This window comes from Pinus tabuliformis, chromosome 5_2 (genome assembly GCF_031772625.1).
Source record: "Pinus tabuliformis cultivar Carrire ecotype Pingquan chromosome 5_2, CPIR1, whole genome shotgun sequence".
In the NCBI taxonomy this organism is placed as follows: domain Eukaryota; kingdom Viridiplantae; phylum Streptophyta; class Pinopsida; order Pinales; family Pinaceae; genus Pinus; species Pinus tabuliformis.
The window spans coordinates 642521137-642541585 of record NC_142306.1 but is presented as its reverse complement, the minus strand read 5'-3'; positions in this window follow the sequence as shown (position 1 = coordinate 642541585).

Below are 20449 nucleotides of genomic sequence, written 5' to 3'. Positions count from 1 at the left end.
TACATAATTTATTTTTATTTGTCAGTAATGCCAAGAAGTGAACCTAACACATAAGTAGAACTATCATCCATATTGATTGATGCATATACAAAAATTTAGGCACATAATGACTATAAATATTTAAGAGTTTTTACAAATAGCTCGCAGCAATGTAGCTAAAACCATTGGGAATTTTGAACAGTGGTTAGCAGTCACAAAACAAGTTGCTAGCTATTAAACTAGAAAACAAGCAGTCACAAGTTTATTAAACTATCAATGTATTAACCATTGATGCTTTAAAATAATAATTCCAAGTTTATAAAAGACTGATTTCATAAAAATAGATTACCAGGTAAATCACAGCTACAAAAGAAACAACAAGACAAACCACCAGGCAGCAACAGTAAATTTGTAAAATATAGAACATTACAGAACCATATTCTGAAACTCTGTTTTTTGAAATTAAAGTTTGGGCAACTTGGCCATAAGGTACAGATACAGCGTGAAGTTAAAATAAATTGAAATAGAAACACCCAAAAATGTGATTATTTAAAACCACAACCAAAAACAAATTCATACTATCTCATTTATCCCTTTTGTCAAACATATACTATGCAAACTTATCTACAATTGTAAAAAGAGAAGGAAAAACCAAATTTATGCTATTAACATATTTTCATAAAAATCATGGTAGCCTGAATGCTTCAGCCATTAAGACATGATGTAAATCAACTTGCAATGAAACTATACAAAAAAAAATTACATAAAATAAACTACAGTTATTGCAAAATTCCTTCAACATTTAGTGTGCAGCATTTGATATACATATAAGTTTCAGTAAACAACCAAATAAGCAAAACCATGTAATGAACTACAAAAAGAAACACAATATAATGTTGTCAACATACCTAGCAGTGAATTTATACAACTCAAAAATGGGAGTGTGCTCCAGCTCCAATAGGAGTATGCTCCAGCTCTAATATCCTTACCAACTCATTGTGAACCACCCAGTTTTCCTCCCAACCGTATCCAGGAAGAACTTCTCTCCTTGGAACCCCCGGGCTGCAAAAGCTCACAAGAAGTACCAAAAGACAATAGTAGAGAGATTTGCAAGGCAAACTAAGGAAGAAAATTTTCACTTCCTCTCAATACTTCTCATGGCCAACCTCAATAGCTACAGATCTTAGGATTTTAACAATAATTTCATATTTATTATGGAAGCAATTGGCTACTCTCCATATCTCTCCCTCTCACTATTTTCCTCAAGTATCTTCCACTCTTGGCCTCATCATCCCCAAATGAGAGTACATGAGACTCATATATAGGAGGAGCAACTAATTCTTGTCATAAAGGAGGAGTAATGTGCATGCATTGGATTCCATTTAGAGGAGTGTAAATTATGCCATTAAGGAGAGGTATGCATGCCTTAGTTAAGGAGAGTGTAACATATGCATTAAAGAGAGCGCAAGAGGGATATTTTATGAGATATTTTTAATGAGTGAAAAGGAATATGCCACTCTTTGATGAGTGCATAAAATAGAGTATAATGAATTATTCAAAAGAGAGAGAGGGAGAAAGAGAGAGTTACATAGAGCCATGATAGTCATGAAGGTGATGTGTGAATTGATTAAGGAGATAAAATTGACTTGTAATTCCTATTTAATAATAATATTGATTCGAATCGGATCCAAGAAGAGTTATCAGAGAACCATGATTGTATCAAGTCGGGACAGGCTTCAAAGAATTAAGAGCAACGATTAGAAACACCTCTAAATAGTGGCAGTTAGCAGCCAACATGGAACAATGAGGACCTTAGTCAAAGCATGCTGACCGAGGCCCATGGAGACTACATAGGAGGTGAAACTAGCCCCTGGGAAGCCCAGATCGGGAAAAGGAGGCAGTTTTTGATGCGTGATTAGCACTTAATCACACATCACTGGGAAAAAACCCTCGAGAAGGAGAGACCCTAAGCGCTCAGTCGCATGGGAGCCAGGAAAACCATTGGGAAAAGGCTAAAGGCTAAGGCAGGACCCACGCTCCAAAAACCAACGGTATTTATCGAGGGTACCCTTGGGCAGTAAGCAAATTTGGCGAACATGGAGCCACTCCACTCAATGCGTAGCAAGTGAAGGAGATAGAAAACTGTTGCTCATCACGTGCTAACAGTCGAGCAAGTCAACTACATGAAATGTGTGAATAGAATCAGATCTAGAGGCCCCAAATATAACGGTTGAGATCGTGCCTGATGGGGAAACCAGAATTGACAGGGGAATAAGCCACAATCTATAAGAATTTGAGGTCCGATTTGACCGCCAAGGTGGCAGAGGACTCATTCCATGATGTAACTGAAGAATTGAATTGATGAGGAAAAAGCTGGCATAGTTCACAGGAGGACAAGTGGCCACTCCCTGTGAGCCTGATGATGACACCGAAACAAGGAACTCCAAGTGAAGCTGCAGTAGGTGATCCAATGGAAGTGGAAGGGGAATTGAACAACCATGAGCTCAAATGGATTTAAGGCCATGAACAGACAAAGTAGAAGGGACCTGAATACAGAAGAAGGAGAATTAGAAGAAAGGAAAGAAGACAAAGAAAATAAATAAAAGACAGTGAAGCAAAAAAAAAAGCAAAAAGAAGATAGAGGGTCGAGCTAACCAAAGGCAGCATCGAGCACCAGAGAGCTTGAGAGATTCAAGCCATCCCTAAGAGGATCTGTTAGGACTGAGCACCACACTGGATCCTTCCATTAAAGATAAGAGAGGTCAAAGATCTGGTGAGGAAAAGAGTCTGTGCACTCTCGTGGCTTGGGGAATCCAAGAACCACCCTGCCAAGAAAATTCTCTTTGAGGAGACTCATATTGAGCTCCTTCACTGTAATTCTCTACTTTGAAGACACAATAAAAGAAGGCCACCATTGAGAGCTAGATCGGAGATGTAGCCCTGGAGGATAGGGTGAACTCCTTATTAATTTGTTGTGTTCTTGTATTTGCTTACTGTGTTTCTCTGTTGTTTTCCATTTTCTAGTGTTTGTGTATTTTTCAATTTGATCAATCCCTTGCCTCAAATAACATGGACACACACTAGCACATGAATCTGTAATACCCTTAATTAATAATTATTAACTGAGATCACTCATAGGGTTATTTTCAAATCAAGTGGTATCAGAGCTTTAGGCTATAAGGTTAGACAAGCTTGTGTTGGATTAGCTATTGAATGCTCACTAGATCAAAGCTCAAATTAGGAGAAGGAGAGTTGCTCAAAACTAATCCTGAAATTGGGAGAGTCTATCTTCGAAAAACAATGTCAGAGGAAGGTTCTATGGGGCTAGAACCTCAATTCATAGAAAGTTTCCTAGCCATAAAGTCCATGGTAGAAGAAATGTATAGGGACTTTAGAAAACATAAGGATAAAGACTCATCCGACTCTAAACAAGACAAAGAAGAAGATGAGTCTCACTTCCATGACCACTGTAAAGGAAAGGGGAAATAGGAAAGCTTCCTCACCCCTCCTAATAGGCATGTGCATAACAAGAAGGCATCTTTAATTAAGCTAGATGTTAAATTTGATTTTCCTATATATGATGGAGGGTTAAATTCAGAGAAGTTGGACAATTGGATTAGAAAAATTGATGTTTATTGCAGAGTACAGAACATCGACTCAGACAAGAGCAAGATTTAGCTACAAGCCTATGCCTAGGAGGCACTGCCTTGGTTTGGTGGGAAGGAAAAACCCAAGCTGAAATGAAAAGACATGGTAAGACCATCTATGTCTGGAGTGAAATTGTTTCTGCAATCAAAAAGCAATTCTATCCATTGGCCTACATGCAACAAGCCATGATGAGTTGGAAAACTCTTCGGCAGTTGAAAGGGAAAAGTATGCAAGGATACAATTAAGAATTTAGAAAGAGAGCATTGATTCTAGGAATCTCATTAGACTCACCAGAGACTTTGTTGAAGTACATTGGTGGTCTACACAGCTACATAAGGCATACCATCCTCATGTTTATGTTGGGTGTGAAGCCTGATTATCTTCTGTATTCAATGGTTTTAGCTGGATGTATACCCCAGGAAGACTGTATACCCGTCGACATGGGGGGGGACTTGTCCCCCCCATGGGGATCCGGGGACCAGTGGTCCCTCGGTGGGGGTTCGGAGGCAGCGCCCCCGAAGCTAAAAATAGATGTAAAATTACCTTGTAAAAGTCTAGTAATGTCTAGTCAATCTGGGCTGTTCATTAGGCGGATGATATGACAGTAGAAGTTATGTTTAATTTAGGGTTTTTTTCCCTAGAATGCAACCCCTCACTATATATGAGGGAATTGTATTGTGTCTATGCATATCTGTATTATGAGTGAGGAAGAGAGAGGAGATTGAGAACAAAGAGGGTGTTAAAGTGGATCTGTTGTATGTTGTATCTCTTCAGTTTGTTGGATAATATAATAAAAGAAGGATTGGTTGTTTCTCCGTGGACGTAGCCCAAACTGGGTGAACCACATATATCTGTGTCTCTCTTGTTTTATGTTTTTTCTATGTTTATAATTCTGCAATATTTTATGTGTTCCATTGCTCCGTAATATATAATTTTCTAACAACTGGTATCAGATTTGAAGGTCTATTTGGCTGATTGACTCACAGGAAAGAAGGGTTACTCGTTAGAGTGGGAGCAATGGCGGAAGATGGTAGGTTTAGGGTTGAAAAATTCAATGGCCAAAACTACCAGCTATGAAAGATGCAGATGGAAGATTATCTATATCAAAGAGATCTGTACCTACCATTGAGCGAAAAGACAAAGAAGTTGATGAGTATGATAGACATTGAATGGGATATTCTAGACAGAAAGGCACTTGGAATAATATGGTTGTGCCTAGTGGCGTCAGTAGCGATTAATATTTCAAAGGAAACGACAACACAAGGTTTAATTTCAGCATTGGCCAAACTATATGAAAAACCCTCGGCCTCAAATAAGGTATTTCTTATGAAGTGTTTATTTGATATGAAGATGTCAGAAGGTGGATCTGTTGCAAATCATTTAAATGATTTTAATACAATTACAAGTCAGTTAAGTTCTGTAGGGGTAAATTTTGATGATGAAGTTAGGGCTTTGTTATTTCTGTGCTCATTTCCAGAAAGTTGGAATGGTTTAGTTATGGCCATTAGTAACTCTGTCTCTGGATCTAGTACTTTAAAGTTTGATGATGTTGTCGGTGCAATCCTTAGCGAGGAAATGCGATAGAAAAGCTCTGGTGAGACATCAGGTAATGCTTTGACTGCAGAGACTAGGGGAAGAAAAATGGAAAGAGGAAAGAGCCCAGGATATCACAGTAAGTCAAGAAAAGGCAGATCCAAGTCTAGATCGGGGATAGTGTGCTGGAAATGTGGGAAGAAAGGACACTTGAAGAAAGACTACAAGTCTCGGAAGGGAAAAGAAGAAGATGTGCAGCAAGAAACTAATCATGAAGCGAATGTAACAGGTAATGTGTTGCAAGATGCTTTGATTCTTTCATTAGAAAATATTATTGATGCCTGGGTGGTAGATTCAGGGGCCTCATTCCATGCCACACCTGATAAGAAACATTTTCATGATTATGTTCAAGGATATTTTGGACATGTTCGATTCGGTGATGATAAACCCTGTAAAATTGTTGGAATGGGTATAGTTTTCATAAAACAACAAAATGGAAATCAGTGACTATTAAAGAAGGTGTTGTGGCCAGCAACAACCCCCCTTCTTATTTAGTTTATTCCTAATACTAAATAAGTGGGGACCCTTAGTTAAAAATTAAAAAAATCAAAATAGTGTTTAAATTTCCTTTTCTAATAAAATTACCATCATAAGCTTAGGAAACCCCCTTGGAAAATCTAAAAATCTAAGTTTTATGATAAGGTAAGACACAAATTTTTCCTTAGGAATATCGCATCGCAAAAAGACAATGGGATACCCCCTTATGAGCTGAATTTTAAACATTGCGAGATTGCGATACGTGATAATATCACATCGCATTTAGCAAATACAACTTACATGAAACACTTTAAAATTTTCCGATATGCGATGACACCGATCACAAGATCGCATGTCGCAGAAAATAGGTTAACAAAGATTGTCATACATAACATTCCTGCGATCTGTGATATTGCGATTTCGCAATACAACGATATAGTGATAAAGCGATAATGCGATGTCATGAGCGATCAACCTTGCGATGTTATGATTTTGAGATTTTGCGATGTTGCGATCTGTGATGTTGTGAAGCAAATCGCAAAATCGCTCCATTGCAGATCTTTCGGGCACGTTATTCAAGAAAAGTATTTTCCATAAGCTGACACCTGGTTATGCGCTTTAATGTTAATAAATGAGGTAGTTGCTAGTTATTAATGGAATATGGTTTCGTGCTTATCGAAAGAATCATCTCACGTAAGGTGGTATACTTGATGTGTCTGCGGCATTTAAAAATTTCACATCACCCTTCCTTGTCATTCATTTTCACTTCACTTGTGAATTGCAGGAATGGAAAACAGAGGCCATACAAAGCAATACGCAGGATAAAATGGGAAAGAAAAGCAAAGCTCCGAGCTCCGAAGAGAGACAAATGGTGCCCTTATATACAGACACGGCCTATAATGGAGACGCAGGAATTGCTACTTAGGAAGGCATGTATAATTTGCTTGAAGAGGAAAATCCCAGAGTAATGGAAGTTACTGCTACCGTGGGCTCAAATGGTTCTTTTGAGGCATCTATCACAGAGCTAGCCTACTCATTTCTACACCGAATAGTAGCAAGACCTAAAAATCTCCCATACACGGACATGGTCAAATGGATACTGGACAACGTTGATATCGGAAACAGACAGTTTAAAACTCAAGGTCAAGAGCTTACGAAACTGTTATTTTTACAAATGTTGAACTTTATATCCGCTGGAAGGAAAAAGTGCAAAAGGCGAAAAACGCATCAAGGAAACCCAGACCAAGAAACGGAAGCAGTTTCTGATGCGCTGCTAATTGCACATCGCTGAGAAAAATTTCTCGAAAAGGAAATTTGCTAATTGCGCAGTCACCTGCAAGCCCCGAAAATTACGAGAAAGTAATGATAGAGACAGATTGGAAGCAGAAGGCAAAAGAAAAGGCACAAGCAATCCAAGGGTTAACCAAGTTAAACTGGGATTATTACTGGACATACTTGGTAAAGCCACATAGCCAGTGGATGACTGTTAAGTGTATCATCAATGCAGCCGAAAAGATGGCACCAGCTCTTATCGATTCTATTTTCTCAGCTCAGCTAAAAGCGGAAGTCGGCCAACCAACTCTTCTCAAACAGATGCTGCATGCGTACGATTTCAAGGACTAGATATAGAAGTAGTTTAATTTTAGATTCAATTTTAGTTTTAATTTTGTTTTATTTTCCTTAAAAGAGGACAGTCATTTAAAACTACATCCTACATTTTTGTAATAATTTATTTTTAGATTTAGTTAGTAGTATTTAAACCCTTCTCATGCATTTAGAGAAGGGTCCTGAAATTTATCAAAAACTTACCCCTAGAACATGCACTTTTGTACCCTCTGAGGAGGTTTTGATGAATGAATGGAATAGGATTTATTGATGTTTGCATTTGATATCTACTACTGATGTTGCACTTTTGTACTCTTAGTGAATATTTTATCAAGAAGAGATAAATCATTATCACTTGAAGCTCCTGAGTAGAACTAGTTATAAATGGTATTTCTATCTCTTAACTATTTATGCCTTGTGTTAGAGTGATTTTCAGTTCAGTTATTTATATATTAATGTATGAATGCCTGAGTTATCATTAGGCACTTTTGTACGATGATAGCTATTTATTTATGCTTAGTGTATGAATAGCTCATTATGCGATATGTTTTTCACAACTGTTTCGTCTAACTTTTTGTACGAAGTGGTTCATCTTTATTGAATTCTTTTCTCATAACAGCTGAATGATATTTATTACCAGTTGTTGTTTGAAATCATTTTAGATCGCATAGAAGAAATATTACATCTCGGGTTAGTGTAGATTTATATATTGTTGTTTATTAGAATATAAGTTCCTTATTATTAGATTAGAATTAAAGTAGAAGTATTCCATTTAGAAACTGTTAGAAGCAGAAAGATCAATATTTCTCACACACACACTTAAATTGGGAAACTTCCCATATCCCCAGTCGGACCCGCTATACCAAACGAAAAAGGAGCTGCCAACCAAGGTCCAGACCGGGCGGGTATCCCCCTTTTTATAGACCCGATTTTCGGGGCTTCAACATATTTGGCGCTAGAAGGAGGGTCTCAAACTGTGAACAGAAAGCAACTCTAAATCTAAATACCATTCTGAGAGTAAATCACCCTCACCATCTCCTCCGACTTCTCCATTGCATTTAGAGTCTTTAATTCTAGAGTCAGAAGTCGCTGGAGCAACAGCCGCTGCTAAAAACCATGACATTTCAGAATAATCTACTATTGAACCTCCTGAAGTTGAATCTTTGATTCACAAACTTCAGCGATTTTCAGTATCTCCTAAAAAATCTGATAAATCTCAAGGCAGCGTGACTTCGCAATATAACCCTGCTCATCCTCTTACCAGGTTAAAGAGTGAAAAGATTGGTGTTCAGCCAACCGAATTACCTCTACCTATGAGGAAGAGATCAAGGAAGTCTCCTAAAGGATCCGATAGCGAGACTCTTTCATCATCGTCATCTATCTCAACCTCTTCACTGCGAAGTCAACCATCCACCCCTCCACTTCATATCATCATCCATCAGCCTATTGCAACTTCCTCAACTCCTTCTCAACCATCTAGAGTCATAATTTCCTCATCTTCTCAACCACATGGATCATCTTCTGCACTTCCTCTGTTAGTAGTTTAGCGATACTCCATGGAATAACCTAGGGGCAGTCTTAATGCCTGCACCCTTGAGTCAGATACCGGCCCATCCTGAAAAAAGGCTACCTAAGTTTAATCCTGAGGTAGGAATGCTAGCAAAAGAACATATAAATAACTTTATGCTATCCATAAATCTCAATGGAGTTGTTAATGATGATGTTGTTGTTCGATTTTTCCCTTATACTTTGCAAGGAACAGCCGGATCATGGTATTTCACGTTACCATCTGGATCTATTACTAGTTGGGACATCTTCCAAGAACAATTCCTGACCAAGTTTGGTGATGACAGGTCTATAGCGACACTGATCAATGACTTATCTAACCTTAGGGCCGACTCAAGAGAACCTATCAAAGATTTCAATTTATGTTTCAATAAAATTTTAAACAAAATTCCTACTGCTTCTCAGCCTAGTGAAGAAGTGTGAATTGAATGGTACATTACTGCTTTACCATCAAACTTAGCAATCTTTGTCGATAGGGCTAACAAAACAACCTTATTTGAAAATATGAAAGAAGTGATAGAAATAGAGAAACATATTATGGCCCTAGAAAAGAAAAACGCGATGGAAGAACGAAAATATAAGAAGGTTTCTTTCAAAGAAGATCCCAAGAAAAAACAACCGAAAGATCCATTTGATTTAGAAGGATTACAAAAAGTTTTGAAGACCATGTCTAACGAAATGGTCGACATTAAGAAACAAGCAATAGAAACTTCTTCTAAAAAGCCATACAGGCCTCTTAAAAGAAATCCTTCAACTGATTCCAAACCCCCTAACACTATTTCAAATGCTGAATCAGAAGAAGAAGAAGAGGAAAACACTACCGAAGAACATACCGATGAAGAAGAAGTTGTAGAGTTACAAGGTATGTGGTATTTCCTCCTCACAAATCAAGAGGATCAGGAGGCATTCCATGTTATTACTTACAGCAGAAATCAGCTTGATCCTCCTCAACCTACACCTAAGCCAAAGAGCGCAAGCTTGATGAATAAGGATAAAGTCGCAGCCAAGAAAACATCACCTAAAGCGACTCAAACCAACCCAGTCCAAACAGACACATCTACTCCATCTAAAATGCTAATCGTTTTGGATGAAATGGAGTATAACATCATACAAGATATGAAAAAGACTAGGGCCAATATTACTCTTTTTGAATTGAGCAAGTTAAAACACCATCAGAAAGTACTTTTGAAAGAATTACATGATGTGCCAGTCGCACCTTTACCAGCTGTTGTAATCTCTCAAGCTTCTCATGATATGGGAAGATCTCCAACTAGTACGATGAATAAAGTTGATCCAAATGATATTGCATTAATCGGAGGAAGATCGAGATCGCATACTCCCCCATTTCTCCTTACTTATGAAATTTTCAATAAAAATGTGCATAATTGCTTAGTCGATTCTGGAGCTTCATCGAATATTTTACCAAGATCAATTTGCGCAAAATTGAATGTTCAACCATAGAAATCTGTTGTGCGCATAGTTCAGCTAGATCGATCCCAAGTCAAAGTGATTGGCGAGTTAAATCAGGTTACCATAAGGCTGTCATCCAACCCAAAGGTATGTCAAGTTATCGACATTTTAGTTGCTGATATTCCTGAATTTTATGGCTTAATGCTTAGCAGAGATTGGTCAGAAAAACTTCATGGATACTTTGCAACTGACTGGTCACACATGTCACTGCCTTATAATGGTAAACCAAATCAAATAAAAGTTGAACGCGAGCGACATCAGAAATACATAGTAACAGAACTTGAGGGAGAAAACGAACTAGTAGCATACAATTCTAACATTATTGGCAACTCTTCAGTAGATTCTTTCTTAGGAAATTTTAATGCTCACACTTCACCTTACTTAGAACATTATATTTTATCTCAAGTAGAAATTTTTTCTCAAACAGATAGTTCTAAATGCATTAATTTTACAGATAGTCCTGTAAATAAATCTTTGTTTTGGAAACTATTTTTTGATGGTTCTAAGTCTAACGAAGGAGCAAGAGAAGGATGCGTATTAGTAAGCCCATAGGGAGATAAAACCATGCTAACTTTCAAACTCGAATTTGAGTGAACCAACAATACTGCAGAATACGAAGCTCTAGTCCAAGGGTTATACAAATCAATCAGACTAAATGTCAAATATTTGCAAGTTTTCGGAGATTCTAAAATTGTAATAATATAGGTACGTAATACTATACACTGTTTATCAGGTCATTTAAAGCATTACCAATCTTTAGTTCAAGATCTGACTGAACATTTTATAGCATTTAATATTTCATCAATTCCCAGACTCTAGAATGCTAGCGCAGACCTCTTAGCTAACGTAGCTTCCAAGCTCGTTCCTTCAGAAGATTTTAGCCCTGACCGATTTTCAATTGAGTTAATTTTTAGACCATCTATCCCTGATAACATCACCAATTAGAGAATTTTCAACGATGATCCTGATATCATGAGTTTCCTCACATCTGAAGGATCCTACACCAATCAAATAATTGACGAAGACCAACATGACCAACAATTGCAACAGGATAGTACTAACAATGCTATACCTAAATCAGTAGTCAAATTAGAGGACCTTTATGATTTGAAAGATTGATTCAAAAGATCTACCAATTCAAAACTCTAAAGTTCAACTTTGAATTATGATTAGTAAATCTAGGAACTGATGCTAAACCATAGAACATCAACCTAGGCCTTGGCCTAGCCCCTGAAGAAAAATTAGCATATATTCGTCTCTTGAAACAATACAAAAGTGTCTTTGCTTGGAATTACGATGAACTCAAAACATACGACACCTCCATCATCCAGCATACTATCCCAATGACTGATAATGAAGAACTTGTCCAACAAAAGTTGAGAAAGATCCATCCAAATTTAGAAAATCAGATTAAAAATGAGCTCAAAAAGTTATTGAAAGCCAAAATAATCTTTCCTATTAGACATTCTAAATGGCTTTCCAATATGGTACCTGTTAGAAAGAAAAATAGAGATATCAGAATTTGCATTGACTTTCGAAACCTTAACAAGGCCTGCCAAAGGATAATTTTCCTTTACCTCCCATGGAACAAATACTGCAGGCAGTTGTGGGCTCAGAATTAATGTCATTCTTGGATGGATTCTCAGGATACAACCAAGTGCTGGTACATCCCGACGATCAATTGAAAACTACATTCAGAACTAAATGGGGCACATATGCATATCGAAAGATGCCATTTGGTTTGATTAACGCGGGTGCCACATTTCAGAGAGGCATGGACATTGCATTCAAAGGGTTAGTTAATAAGTTAGTGGTAATTTATTTGGATGATATAACTGTTTATTCCAAGAAACGAAACAACCATCTCAGGGATTTAAAACAAAACTTCCAACATTGTTTAAGGTAAGGGATTTCACTTAACCCGAAAAAATCATTTTTCGCATTAAGTGAAGGAAAATTTCTAGGATTCATAGTGTCAAAATCTGGAATTCACATTGATCCTGATAGAAGCAAAGAAATTTCCACAGTACCCCTACCTCACAACAAGAAAGCCATGCAATCTTTCCTTGGCCAGATCAACTTTGTAAAGAGATTTGTTCCAGACTTTTCAAGAATCATGTCTCCTTTACAAGCCATAATTAAAAAGAATGCAAACTTTAAATGGGGCCAAGATGAACATGAGGCATTTAATCTGATCAAACAAGCCATTATCAATGCTCCATCATTAGTAACTCCGAATTTTTCTGATCCTTTTATTTTGTACACATTTGCCTCAGATAGATCATATGCTGTGATACTCACTCAGGAAAATCAAGAAAAGGCGGAAGCCCTAATTTCTTTTTTCAGTTCCAATTTACAAGGTGCTCAACTGAATTATTAAGATGTGGAAAAACAAGCTTACGCTATTTTTAAAGTAATTAAATATTTCAGACCTTTTTTACTCAAAACACATACCAAGATCATAGTACCATTTCCAGCGGTAAGAAATCTTCTAGTATAGAAGAATGTGGGTGAGAAAAGGGCCAATTGGGTTACTGCCTTACAAGAATACGACGTAGAAATCAAACCAGAAAACATTGTAAAAGGTCAAGGCTTTTGCAAAATGCTGGCAGGAGCATCGCTAATGCCCAAAAATCCATCTAAAGAGGTACAAGTATACAAGGTAAGCCTAAACGATGCTGAGTCATTATACGCTGATGTTATTTATTATTTAAAGAATGGATACGCTCCTCCAAACCTCGATCATACCAAGAAAATAGCTCTAAGGTTAAAAGCCAAACAATATCAGCTTGTGAATGATGTTCTTTTTAGAATAAATTATGATTCTATTCTTCTTAGATGTCTTGAGAAATCTGAAGCTGAAAAAGTCTTGCAGGAACTCCATGATGGGCCAGCAAGCAGACACTACGCTGGAGATGGAACTGCTCACAAACATTTTCGCGCATGCTATTACTGGCCCACATTATTCAAAGACGCACACAACTACGTAAGGAAATGCCAAGTCTGTCAAACCGCTGCTGGAAGACAAAAGAAACTAGCCTTGCCACTGCAACCAGTTACCATTGAACAACCTATCGATCAGTGGGGATTGGACATAATAGGTGAGATCGTTCCTCACTCTTCTAAATAGCATAGATACATCCTTACAGCAACATATTACTTTACCAAATGGGTAGAAGCAGTTCCACTCAAGACGGCTAATGCTAAAAATATCATTGAACTCATAGATCAGTTCATAATTACCAGGTTTGGATTGCCTTCCGCTTTAATGTTTGATAATGCATCATATTTTTATGGTAATACAATGACTGAATTTTCACTCAAAAGGGGTTTCAAGCTTAAATACTCAGCCAATTATTATCCACAATGGAATGGGTTTGCTGAATCCACAAATAAGAACTTAATCATAATCATTAAGCGAACCATTGACCAAACTCATAAAAATTGGCATAAGTCTTTAATATATGCTTTATGGGCAGATCGAATAACGTAGAAAGCCTCTATTGGCACTTCTCCCTTTAATTTAGTTTATGGGAAAGAAATCATTCTTCCAACACATCTGGCAATTCCCTCTTTAGCCTTGGTTCAATATATTGATGAAGCACCAACTTCTTCTTTACAACTTAGACAACTGGAATGAATTAAATTAGAATAATAACAAGAAAGGGCTAAGGTAAATCACGTTCATCATCAAGCATTGGTGAAAGCCTCTTTTGATTCCAATATGGTATCCAGAAAAGATTTTTACATGGGAGATCTAGTTTTAAAATGGGACAAGGCTCATGAGGAAAAGGGAAAACATACAAAATTTCAAAGAATGTGGCTTGGTCCTTTCCAAATTGTATAAGTCGTAGGTCCATCTACCTTTATGTTACAAGATTAACAGGGAGAAAGGATTCTTTACCTGTTAATGGTTAGATACTCAAGAAATATTTTCCATAGAAGATTATTCTTCTATATTGTAGAGTAGTTGTTTTTCTTTTCATAATAAAACCAGTTGTGAATGGTTGCAATAGGCATTTATGAAAAAGACACCAATTTTCCTTCAAATTTTGATCTTTCGCTTGTATAAATAGCAAATCTTTTGGAAAATTGATCTTTATTATTGAAAGATACAGTTAAAAAATCTAGCCTAGATATGATACTAGTTTCAACTTCATAAAATTTAATGAAAACGACCTTTAGTGAGAAATTGTTTTATATCAGTGCAATGAAAGGTATCAATAACAAAATAAAGATTCTCTGTAGAACAACTGTTTCCAAAAGCTCTACTATTGTCATCTAGAGCTATCTTAAGGAAACAATGACTTCCTCCCTACTAAGGAAATCACAACTTTCAGAGGAACAATCCAAGGATACACTTTATCTTAAAGAGTGAGAGGTCTCATCATGAGACGGCTTATGATAATCACAGATATTATAACTTGCTGACTTTTCCAATACTGCATACCACAATAGGGCAATGACCGAAGATTGTTGCAATCAAAAGGCAAGGGGTCTCATCACAAGCTAGCTTGTTCAACAAAGTTATAAATCAAGTTAATGACTATGTCATAAATTGGCTATCAAACCAAGACATTGTTCTTTAAGAGTAAAAGAAAATCAAAGCAATAAGTATGGATGTGGATTCTTCTTTGGGAATTGTAGGTTTCTTTAAGTAGGATACAGGATCATTGCTAGGTAACAGGTAACCCTGTCAAGGCTATAAACGCCTATTGGCAATAGAGGCTCTACCTACGACAAATGAGCATATTTAAAACTGGTTTACAGAGAAGACTTTGTTTTATCTTTACAAGCCAAGTAATGACTAATGTAAATACAAGGACTAGCTTGAGGCAGCAAATAATCAAAGTTGAAAATAGTTAAAACAAAATGTCATTGATAGGTTAGAGTATAATGTACTTTATCTTTCTATAATAAAGTTTAACTTTCTGTAAAATTTTCTATTTTGGAAGTTTTGAAAATTCAAAAAACAGCAGCGATAACTGGTTCTTCCAAGTGAATCGCCAATTGTTGTGGCCAGCAACAACCCCCCTTCTTATTTAGTGTTATTCCTAATACTAAATAAGTGGGGACCCTTAGTTAAAAATTTAAAAAATCAAAATAGTGTTTAAATTTCCTTTTCAAATAAAATTACCATCATAAGCTTCGGAAACCACCTTGGAGAATCTAAAAATCTAAGTTTTATGATAAGGTAAGACACAAATTTTTCCTTAGGAATTTCGCATCGCAAAAAGACAACGGGATACCCCCTTATGAGTTGAATTTTAAACATTGCGAGATTGCGATACGCGATAATATCCCATCGCGTCCAGCAAATACAACTTACATGAAACACTTTAAAATTTGTTGATATGCGATGACGCCAATTGCAAGATCGCATGTCGCAGAAAATAGGTTAACAAATATTGTCATACATAACATTCCTGTGATATGCGATATTCCGATTTCGCGATACAGCGATAAAGCGATAATGCGATGTCATGAGCGATCAACCTTGCGATGTTATGATTTTGCGATTTTGCGATGTTGCGATGTTGCGATCTGCGATGTTGCGAAGCAAATCACAAAATCGCTCCATCGCAGATATTTCAGGCGCATTATTCAAGAAAAGTATTTTCCATAAGCTAACACCTGGTTATGCGCTTTAATGCTAACCAATGAGGTAGTTTCCAGTTATTAATGGAATATGGTTTCATGCTTATCGAAAGAATCATCTCACGTAAGGTGGTATACTTGATGTGTCTGCAGCATTTAAAAATTTCCCATCACCCTTCCTTGTCATTCATTTTCACTTCACTTGTGAATTGCAGGAACGGAAAACAGAGGCCATACAAATCAATATGCAGGATAAAATGGGAAAGAAAAGCAAAGCTCCGAGCTCCGAAGAGAGAGAAATGGTGCCCTTATATACAGACACGGCCTGTAACAGAGATGCAGGAATTGCTACGTGGGAAGGCATGTATAATTTGCTTGAAGAGGAAAATCCCAGAGTAATGGAAGTTACTGCTACCGCGGGCTCAAATGGTTCTTCTGAGGCATCTATCATAGAGCTAGCATGCTCATTTCTACACTGGATAGTAGCAAGACCTAAAATTCTCCCATACACGGACATAGTCAAATGGATACTTGACAGCATTGATATCAGAAACAGACAGTTTAAAACTCAAGGTCAAGAGCTTACGGAACTGTTATTTTTACAAATGTTGAACTTTATATCCGTTGGAAGGAAAAAGCGCAAAAGGCGAAAAACGCATCAAGGAAACCCGGACCAAGAAACGGAGGCATTTTCTGATGCGCCGCTAATCGCGCATCGCTGAGAAAAATTTCTCGAAAAGGAAAGTTGCTAATTGCCCAGTCACCTGCAAGCCCTGAAAATTACGAGAAAGTAACGATAGAGATAGATTGGAAGCATAAGGCAAAAGAAAAGGCACAAGCAATCCAAGGGTTAACCAAGTTAAACTGGGATTATTACTAGGCATATTTGGTAAAGCCACATAGCCAGTGGATGACTGTTAAGTGTATCATCAATGCAGCCGAAAAGATGACGCCAACTCTTGTCGATTCTGTTTTCTCAGCTCAGCTAAAAGCGGAAGTCGTCCAACTGACTCTTCTCAAACAGATGCTGCATGCATGCGATTTCAAGGACCAGATACAGAAGTAGTTTAATTTTAGATTCAATTTTAGTGTTAATTTTGTTTTATTTTCCTGAAAAGAGGACGATCATTTAAAACCGCATCCTACATTTTGTTAATAATTTATTTTTAGATTTAGTTAGTAGTATTTAAACCCTTCTCATGCATTTAGAGAAGGGTCCTGAAATTTATCAAAAACTTATCTCCAAAACATGCACTCTGTACCCTCTGAGGAGGTTTTGATGAATGAATGGAACAGGATTTATTGATGTTTGCATTTGATATCTGCTACTGATGTTACACTTTTGTACTCTTAGTGGATATTTGATCAAGAAGAGATAAATCGATATCACTTGAAGCTCATGAGTAGAACTAGTTATAAATGGTATTTCTATCTCTTAACTATTTCTGCCTTATCTTAGAGTGATTTCAGTTCAGTTATTTATATATTAATGTATGAATGCCTGAGTTATCATTTGGCACTTTTGTACGGTGATAGCTATTTATTTATGCTTAGTGTATGAATAGCTCATTATGCGATATGTTTTTCACAACTGTTTCATCTAACATTTTATACGAAGTGGTTCATATTTATTGAATTCTTTTCTCATAACTGCTGAATGATCTTTATTACCAATTGTTGTTTGAAATCATTTTAGATCGCATAGAAGAAAGATTACATCTCGGGTTAGTGTAGATTTAGATATTGTTGTTTATTAGAATATAAGTTCCTTATTATTAGATTAGAATTAAAGTAGAAGTATTCCATTTAGAAATAGTTAGAAACATAAATATCAATCTTTCTCACACACACATTTAAATTGGGAAACTGGTCCCATATCCCCAGTCGGACCCGCTATACCAAACGGAAAAGGAGCTGCCAACCAAGGTTCGGACCGGGTGAGTATCCCCCTTGTTGTAGACCCGATTTTCAGGGCTTCAACAGAAGGTAAGGCATGTTCCAAATCTGAAGAAAAATCTGATTTCAACAGGGTAGTTGGGAGGTGAAGGTTGCGTAACTACTTTCACAGATAAAACCTGGAAGGTCACTAAAGGATCCCTGGTAATATCGAAAGGAGAAAAGGTTGGTACATTGTATTTATGCAATGGTATTTCTAATTATGTTAATTCTTTAACCTCTACAGGAGAAGATACGACATTGTGGCATCATAGGCTCGAGCACATGAATGAGAAGGGGATGTAGATTCTTCACTCAAGAAATTTGTTGCCAGGTTTGAAGCATGTTGATTTAAAATTTTGTGAGAATTATGTTTATGGAAAATAGAAGAGATTCAGATTCCTTAGAGTTGGGAAAGAAAAGAAGAGCGAAAAATTAGAGCTTGTGCATACAAATGTATGGGGACCTGCTCAGGTATCATCTCTTGGTGGCTTTCATTATTATGTTACTTTTATTGATGATGCAACCAGAAAAACTTGGATTTATTGTATTCAAAATAAGTCTAATGTATTTGATACTTTCAAGTAATGGAAAACTTTAGTTGAAAATGAGATAGGGAAAAGGTTGAAGTGTCTCAGATTAGATAACGGAGGTGAATATTGCAACAAAGAGTTTGATAGGTACTGTTTAGAGAATGGAATTCACAGAGAGAAGACAGTTCCAGGAACACCACAAGAAAATGGTGTGTCAAAAAGGATGAATAGGACAATCATGGAGTGTACAAGGTGCATGAGATTGCATGCATGATTGCCTTCACAATTTTGGGTAGATGCTATAGATATTACTGTTTATCTAATAAACAGAGCGCCTTCAAGTTCCCTGGATGGTGGTGTTCCAGAGGAGGCATGGACAGGTAAAAAGGTAAACTACTCATTTTTAAATACTTTTGGTTGTGAAGCTTTTGTCCACATTAACAAAGAAAATAAAACAAAGCTTGAGGAAAAATCAAAGAAATGTACCTTTATTGGATATGGTGTTAATGATTTTGGTTATCGCTTATATGATTATGAAAATCACAAAATAATTTGGAGGAGAGATGTAATATTCAATGAAAAGGTCTTGTATAAGAATCAGTTACAGGAAAAGAAACAAGAAAAAGAAAATAGAGAACACACAGTGCTTGACGATATCACAGGAAAAGTGATGGTGCCTGAAAATCATAATGATCAACAGCCAGAACAACAACCACAACAGCACCAAGCACTTCAAACACTTGAAAGTGGTGTTATAAGATCTACCAGGATAAGTAGACCCCCTGAATGATATTCTACTTCATTATATTATGTATTGTTGACTGATTCTGGTGAACCAGAATGTTATGAAGAAGCAGTGCAGGTAGAAACCAGGAAGAAGTGGGAGCAAGCCATGAAAGAAAATATGGACTCCTTAGCACATAACCAGACTTGGGACTTAGTCAGGTTGCCTGCAGGTAAAACAGCATTGCAGAATAAATGGGTTTACAAGCTGAAGGAAGAAGATGGAGGAAAACAGAGGTACAAAGATAGACTTGTAGTGAAAGGGTTTGCACAGAAGAAAGGTATTGATTTTGATGAAATATTTTCTCATGTTGTTAAAATGACTTCAATCAGAACTGTTTTAAGTCTAGTAGCAGTTGAAGATTTGCATCTTGAGCAGTTAGATGTAAAGACAACCTTTTTCCATGGGGATGTGGAGGAAGAGATATATATGTAGAGCCACAAGGATATGAGGTAAAAGGGAAGGAGAAACTAGTGTGCAGGTTGAAGAAGAGCTTGTGTGGCTTAAAACAGGCTCCAAGGCAGTGGTATCTAAAATTTGACAGGTTTATGTCTGAACAAGGTTATACTAGATGTCACTCTGATCATTGTGTTTATCTCAAAAGGAAAAATGATGGCAGCTATATTATATTTTTATTGTATGTAGATGATATGCTTGTTGTAGGTACTAACATGCAGGAAATAAATGTGCTCAAAAGGAAATTGGCAAACTCATTTGCAATGAAGGATTTGGGTGCTGCAAAACAAATCCTTGGTATGAGAATAACTAGAGACAGGAAGAATCGCAAATTAATATTGTCTCAAAGTGAGTACATAGAAAAGGTGTTGAAAAGGTTTAATATGCAGAATGCAAAACCAGTTAGTATACATTTGGCTAGCCATTTCAAATTAAGTGAGGAGGCATGTCCCAAGACTCAGGAAGAAACCATATGCATCAGCAGTTGGAAGCTTAATGTATGTAATGGTCTGCACAAGGCCTGATATTGCACATGTAGTGGGAGTTGTAAGCAGGTACATAAACAATCCAAGAAAAGAACATTGGATGGCGGTGAAGTGGATTCTTAGGTATTTGAGAGTGTTGATGCCCCGAAAATCGTTGTATCAACATTGGGGGATAACCACCCGATCTAGACCTTAGTACAGCTCCTTTTCCGTTTGGAATGGTGGCTCCGACTGGGGATAATGGGACCAGTTTCCCAGAAATGGATAAACGGGATGAATGAATGATTGGTTGACTAATCTAATGATAGGTGAATAACTTA